We start from the raw sequence: 8,151 nt of genomic DNA, 5'->3' as shown, positions 1-8,151 counted from the left end.
GAACAGCACTGTGGCACTAGTGGAGTCATTCAGGTTCCTGGGCACCACCATCTCTCAGGACCTGAAGTGGAACTTCCACATCGCCTCCATCACGAAGAAGGCCCAGCAGAGGTTGTACTTCCTGCGCCAGCTGAAGAAGTTCAACCTTCCACAGACGCTGCTGACCCAGTTCTACTCAGCGGTCATCGAGTCGGTCCTGTGCTCCTCCATCACTGTCTGGTTTAGTTCTGCCTCTAAATCAGACATCCGAAGACTTCAGAGGACAGTCCGGACCGCTGAGAAGATCATCGGTGTTACCCTACCCACCCTCCAAGTCCTGTTCACCTCCAGAGTGAGAAAAAGAGCTCGGAAAATCACTCTGGATGCCACCCACCCGAGTCACCACCTCTTCCAGCTCTTACCGTCTGGCCGGCGCTTCAGAGCTCCAAACATCAAGACAGCCCGGCACAAAGGAAGCTTCTTCCCTCAGGCCATCCAACTCTTAAACTCGTAGCTCTCCACCATTCCCTTCCACCACCTGCACTATGACACTTGCACCTTCTTGCTCTTTGCACACCAATTAGTTCCCCTTTCATCCTGTTTCTCAGGTTATCTGTGCATTTTTCTCTTAGTCTTTTAGTTTTTTGTAGCATTTCTGTAGCATTTATGTTTACTGTTTGACCCTTTGTAGCATTTGTATTTATGTCTGTTTGCACTGGAGTACCCCCCCCTGTACCAAAACAAATTCCTTGTGTGTGTGTGTGTGCACACTCACTTGGCAATAAAGCTCATTCTGATTCTGATTCTGATTCTAATGGCAAAGGTTTTCAGGTCACATTCTATAGATTTTATTTTTTTTGGTATGTTTATGTTATTATATCATGCATTAAACAGGGCAGCATTAAAATCATTGTATATTTCAATGCAGACTGCAAGAACAATACCATTGTTGTCTATGAGGAGGTTTACAGGTGGTTTGGTGGCTTTATGACTAAGTGGAAATGTTATGATTTCAGTCATCTTTAAAGCAATGACTTTTGGCCAAACAGTTCCAGCTGATAACATTTGAGGATGTTATCTTGGACTGCATTTTAGACATTTTATAAACTAAATGATTAATTGATGGGCCAGGTTTTATCTATGATTTATTTGTCAGGTCTGTTTTCATGGCACTTTGTCCCATTTGCTTTTGCCAGTTTTACCAATCCACCCAGTGACATCTAGCAGGCATAATAAGTAGCAGAAAACAAAAGCACAGCTGTTATGACATACAGTACCAGTCAAAAGTTCGGACACAGTTTCTCATTCAATTCAATGGTAAAGTGTGTCCAAACCTTTGACTCGTAGTGTATTTTCCTCTGACATTACTGGAGCATAACTTTTCTGGTATCATGATGTTGAAAGAGCTCCATGCTGTAAATTATATTGTAGCCACATCATATATGAAATGCTTTATATCTTAAAAGATAGGTTATGTATTTTAATAGCACCACCAGCCCTTGATCCTTCAAAAAACAATGAGCTGAGAAGCCATTGTAAACCAGATACTCTTTAGCAGCACTGATCTGTGCACTCATATGCATTTTGAGGGATAGTGACAGCAACGTTATGGCATAAGAAAATGTTTTCGTGAACACAGTATCATCTGATAGCCAGTGATGGATGCACTCTGGCATGTTTTGAAAAATAGTGCTATGATGTAATGGTGTGGAAATAGCATTGTAGACCAGATATTACACAACATGACCATGAATCAGGCACTTAAAGTACTATCGTGAGGCTCTCGCTGCCAAGATCTCCTATTACACATCGTCCATTTTGTCTTTTCTTCTTTCACTGATTCTCTTTCCTTCCAAGTCGTACACAAAATGCGTATGTGGTTTATAATTACATCTCAAATCGATACTCAGATGGTGCATGTATACACAGCTAGTATATACTCGTGTGTGTGTACAGCATCATATATTGAGTTTGTGTGCAAGGTCTTGAGCATGTGTATGGGTCCATCTGTGTGTTCGCTCATTCCACTGCTCTGAGACTGACCTTGGCGGTCATCTTCTCACATTTCTGGCAGCACTCGTACCACAATAAATCACCCAGCTGGCTGTGTCTGATTTTTGTTGCTTTGATTTCATCCATTATATCCACTTCCATTATGAGGGTGAGATAGTGATGGAGGGAAGAACTTCTCAGCCTTGATACAATGAAAGCATGTAAATTTAATTGCAAGTCAATATGAATAAAGTGTATGTATTGGAATTGACTGATTGGTAACCCAGTGCCTAAACAGTCATTGTCCACTGTGGGTTATCGACTATAACTAAACACAGGAGGTTTGGCGGGACCTCTTCCAAAACTTCCATCCAGACTTCTCCAATCTGCATGTCGAAGTGTCACTGGGCAAGACACTGAACCTTGCATTGCTTCCAGTGGCTATTCCATTGGTTTGTGAGTGTGTGTGTGAATGAGTGACCGGGCAAATGGTGTTAAAGCACTTACTATGATTAAAAAAAAACTAGCACAAATAGCATGTTCACCCTGTAATATTTCCTTCTTTTTCCTTTGTGCATGGTACTACTGCAAACTTTCAGCTAATGGCCACATCACAGCGAGACGAGTCCCTGAGTGAGTCAAGGGATCACAGCTAGTTCAAACATGTCTGTAATAGCACCAGAACCAAGAGGACTAAACGCTTTAGACATTTTTAGACAGCAGAAATTACAACTAGTAAGTTGAACATACACTTTACTTTTGCTTTAGAGAGCATTGTCCTTGCATTACTCAAACACTTTAATGTCAATACTTGTATTTTCTTTATTGAGCATTGCACTGACAAAATAATTGTTGTCAGTGTTGCTTTGTTAAAATTCCTCATAGCAGCTCTTATATTCGATGCTGATTTGTCTGGGAAAGTAAAGCAACGGCTTGGTTCAGTTTTTTCTGCTGAAAAATCCTGAATAAAAAATTGCATTGATTTCAGAAGCAGTGGGACAAAGGCCCGGCTAGTTATTGTGTCATAACTTCCTCTCGCTCTTGCATTTGGTGAAAATTACATTCACCCTAGCTAACATTAGACCAGAAGGCTCTACTTTTGCTAAATATTTCAGTATGTCATTATCCTAAAAGTTTTACTTTTGCATTGGTAAAAATGAAAAATGGATCTATGCTGTGAAAATGCAAGGGTATATCCAATAGCCCTATATTACAGTTAAATAAGTACATTTTACTTATATAAAGTACAAGACCAAAATAAAATGCCACAAGAACATCAAAGTAAGAATAAATAAAATAAGGCAGAAACACAATAAAATGCTACACTGGTGCTAAACGAAGGCCAGTTTAAAAAGTCACTGAAGTCACAGATTATAGGGACATTCATAGAGGTACATTTAAGGTTTCTCCAGTAGCCTGTGCATGTGGTGTGTGTTGTGTTTGGCTTTTCTTAGTGCAGGAGTCTCAAAGTGCACTAATATATCATAATATATAGACTAATTGTGTTGTATTTAGGCAGCTGCTGACCCCTGTTGTTCAGGTGGGCAAAGCTATTAGCTTAAGCATAAAGTTTATTCTAGTGGACACACAGAGAAACAAAGCCAAAGACCAGAAACAAAAGCGCAGGAAGGCAGTGGGATGGAGGATTGCTGCTTTTTTGTAATGCATTAGATGCTGGTACAAACAACCAAGGTACATACTTGAAGGCAAAGACAATGTAAACCATTAATTCACCCGAGAAATTGAAAGAACAGCAGCTAAAAGGGTTTCGGAAAGCTAAATCTGTGTGCTGAGTTTGGAAAACACAGACTAAATGTATTTACATTTTGAACAGGCTTTGTTTTGATTGTCTCAAATTCCTTTCTTAATATGTGCTGTGCTTCAAAGACATCTTATTATTTAATTTATTTATTTATTTTTTTTTTGCTACTGTGTCACAAGTTGCTGTCTTCAGCCGTGTATTAAATACTCACAGTATATAGTTCCAAGAATGTCCTGGAGTACTGAAACAGCCACTGAGAAATATTTCATCACAAAGATCATTTAATAGCTGTTCCAGAGCAAATCATACCATGTGCTATGGATTTTCTTTGGTTGAATACTTCCATATTTTCCACTACAAATGAGAAAGTAAACAAGTAAAACAAGACAACTAGACAACTCCATCTGTCCATGGAGATCATGTGATATGATCTAAAGCTCCACAAGACCTACTCCATGGAGGTGGTGAGTCTTGAATTGCCCGCCCTTTCAAAGGATATTTTGATATCTACAGTAGCTGGCGGCCATTCTCACATAGACTTCAAACAAAGTGTAGTTAAAATGAAAAAGATTTACAGTTAAATTTGTGGATTTCTTAGAGCAATGTCAACATGAAAGATATGTTGGTGTTGGTGATCTAAATTTAAATAAGTTATGACAGTGTTATTTGTATTGTATTGTATATAATATTACTAGGCTTAAGAAACACGTATTTATATTTATTTATTTATTTTGGTACTTTAAACTTTAGTGATCTGGTTACTATTGTTTGTTATGGATTTTAACCATATGATGTCAAATGTGAAGCTGATAAGTAATGTGTAAATATTTAGGATAAATTAAAAGAGAGGAATATGCACATTGATCTGCACATGTACCTGTACAATACAACCACAATCAACAGTCCTACATTATATAACATTTTTTCATGCTGAGTTCCATAATTGCTGACTGGAATGCAACAGTATAATTGCCTGTGTCAAATGAAATGACTGAGGTATGCATTAGAATAAGGTCATATTACTATATTCTGCTGCAGCCAGCAGGAATTTGACAAATGATGGCAAATTCGGCATAAGCTCCTGTATTTCTCGAGTTCAGTAACGATCTAATTTTCTATGTCACTCTGAAATCTCTTGATGCTGTAGTTCTGCATAGATTTGGAAGCTCTTTCAACAGTAGTATGTTGCAGTAAACAACACTGCTCTCCTGACCAAGAGATGGGTCCTCTGAGGCTGTTGGAGAACCCTTCAACATATGAAGTGTTTTCCTAACTCTGACATGGCTAATCTATTTTAACAACACAAGTACCATAGTAAACTACCTGACACTCCTCAACAAAGAGCCCTGCGAACCACTGGATGACACTTTAGGATGAGTTTTGGAATAGAGTTTAGGAGTTTTTTTTTTTTTTTTTTTTTGGTAATGCCCCATCCGTGTCATGTGGAAATAATGGTGGCCACAGGCGCTCAATCTTAAAAATACAGTTCAAACAATCAGTCACAATAAAATACCATAATAAAAAAGCCTGTTCATCAGTGGTGGAGAAAGCATTCAAGTATACTTCACTAAAAGTACAAATACCACACTGCAAACAATCCAGTTCATATAAAAGTCGTGAAATGAAACATATAAGTATACTCACTACTAAATCAACTAAATTTATGAAAAGTAAAAGTCCTCAATGCAGAAAAAAGCCCTTCTATGGTAAAGATTTGAAACAAGAGAACAGGAAGGAAACAGGTTGGGTAGTCTTGATATCTTTGCATTATTCAAACTAAACTAGAATTTGAAAGTCCAGTGGATTTAAACACTTCGTAATTACTTGACCTACCACTGAGCTCCTGCTTGTTAAGCATGAGCTGCTGTGTCACTTAGCATTTGAGAAGCTAAACTGCAGTTTAGAACAGGTACAGGTGGGTTGGAACATGTCCAAGATGTTTCCAAGGTCTTGATTGCTAAATGTTACCTATAACAATATAGGGCCAGTCTTCAGAGGAAGGCCATATAACAATGTTATACATGGCCTCGTAAAAAAAGATAGTAATGACAATTAGTTTCAGCTTTCTAATTTTCTGGGTCAGCCGACCATATCAATAAGTATGGAGGAAATATGACTGGAATCATTTTCAGGCCATGTTTTATTACATATAGTGTAATAGCTTTTATTACCACAAAAAAGATCAGTCAAAGTTAAATGTAACTCATATATCAATGTGTTGTCCCTGCAGCAATAACTGTCTCCTTATAATCTGCTCAATCTCAATAAGCTGTCAAATATAGTATCTTAAAATCAAATTACAGTGGACATTAGTGTTATCTTTTCTAGCCTCATTACTGATGAAATAAACGCTGTGTTCTAAGACAAACGTGATTGAGACAGATAAGACACTGTGCACTGTGATTACACAATGACGTTAGTTTGACACATAAAGGTCATACGTGACAAAGTGTTTGAACTCCATCTTAAATTTCAGATATGAATATTTTCTTTGGCATTTAGGTGATTTTAACTGCACAGCGACAGGGTTTACACAGAATCACAGAAGCAGTTTCAACCGCAGGAAGAGGGTCTAAGAGATTATGTGATTTTGTTCTAGACAACACAGGTTTGAGATAACTTCAGATGGCTGCTTTTACACCTAAAACCATAGCTAATTTAATGACAAGGCAACTATTGACCTGAGTCAAACAGAGAAATCCCTACATACCCAATGGGTCAAACAAGCGTTTGAGCACGGGAGAATTTGGCAATAAACTTGTATTTTTTACTTAGTACTGAAATGAATGGCTTGTTACATACTGCATTTCGTCAAACATATCACTTGCTAATTGGACCTGCAACACCGTCTATAGAAATCTTCAATCATGGCTTCTTGGTGGCTTTAGAAGAGTCTGAATGTTTGAATACTTCCAAGCTGTCACTTTTAACTGCCAAGTTGTTCTGCTGATAGCCCCCATGAGATCTGAATGCAGCCTAAGATCAGCGTGTGGAGAATCCATTTCAGCTGTCCGGAAAGCCAATTGTTCATCAGTGTGAAAGCGAGTGGTGAAACTGGCTTTATGGAAGACCTTCAGGGGAGCTGTGGTGTCAGTGTGGAAGGCTTTCAAAGAAGTGGATAAAGCATGCTGCACATGTGTGAAACAATCGTATTTTACACACCACTACAAACAGCTTAATTTCTCTTCCTTTCCCATAATCCCTTTGGTTAATTCTCCATTACATTTGATCCCAGTGGTGTTACATGTCACAGTGAACTACACAGACTCATTTAAGTTCACTGTAGAGAAGAGCTTGTGTGAAATTAAGCTGAGTTCTGGTATAGTTTTCATGCCAGTGCGGGTGTGACATATGGCCTGTGTGTCTTCTCCTAAGCAGTGCAGGTACACATGCTTTGTGTGTCACGTAATAAGCATGACAGCATGACACCGGCATCGTCTATCCCACCTCGTCTCCTCTTGCTAAATGAAATTCTTCCCTCTCCCCCATTTCCTTTCACACCTCAGCACTCATTTTAATTAGCTCATTCTCTGATCTCTTTTTTCTCTCCCTCTCTGATAATTCTCCCTCGTTTCCTCCTCATTTTCTGTCCCTCTCACTCATTCAGTCTTATTACACTCATTTCTCAGTGTAATTAATGAGCTGATATCTGCTTTCATGTCGCAAGGGTCATGAGCTCTTTCTCTCTTTACCTCTCTTGTGTTTTCTCTATCGGTGTGAAGCACGAGTCATCCAACGCTCTATTTAGCTGCTGCTCTTTCCACCTTTCTTTTTCTGCACTGAAATAGAGCAGGAAAGAAAAACAGGATTGACATCTCAGCAGATTTCAGCGCCGTAATTACACAGAAATATGAAAGAGCTATATAGAGAGAAGACCGCACAACTAGACAAAGGTGAATGACCTCTGAGTCAGACTTGTGTATTGATTTAATATAATAGTAATGTATGGCAACTTAGCAACCTGCAGCGGTTTAGTCACTCTGACTCAATATAGATAACGACAGGAAATGTGTCAATTACTACTGCATTGGCTTTAAAACACTTCTCTGTGATTGTCATTGTAGCAGGAGTTCCACATGTTGAACAGCCCAGTCGTCTGACACCAATTACAACACTTAACTGTTCTCATCTCTTTATGGTAATTTGCAGGTCTCTTTATAGTAACTTTGTATCTCTCCTTAGTTGCGTTAATGACTATTTAGCAATTTTTGTGTTTGTTTTGCTTGTCTTTGTGGTCATTTCACATCTCTGGCTGTTTTTCAGTCTTCTTGGGTTTCTTGCAGTGGCATTTTGCAGATGCTCTTGACTTTTTAGGCCCTTGGCCATGTACAGGTGGGCCTGTGTAGTAAACCAGTTATGCATGCAGTCTAATAAAGACTCTGAGTACAGAGACTGATATATAGTATTCTTTTCATTCT

This window comes from Mastacembelus armatus, chromosome 22 (assembly GCF_900324485.2).
Source record: "Mastacembelus armatus chromosome 22, fMasArm1.2, whole genome shotgun sequence".
NCBI classification, from domain to species: domain Eukaryota; kingdom Metazoa; phylum Chordata; class Actinopteri; order Synbranchiformes; family Mastacembelidae; genus Mastacembelus; species Mastacembelus armatus.
The sequence above is the reverse complement of the archived record's forward strand: the minus strand, read 5'-3'. Positions refer to the sequence as shown.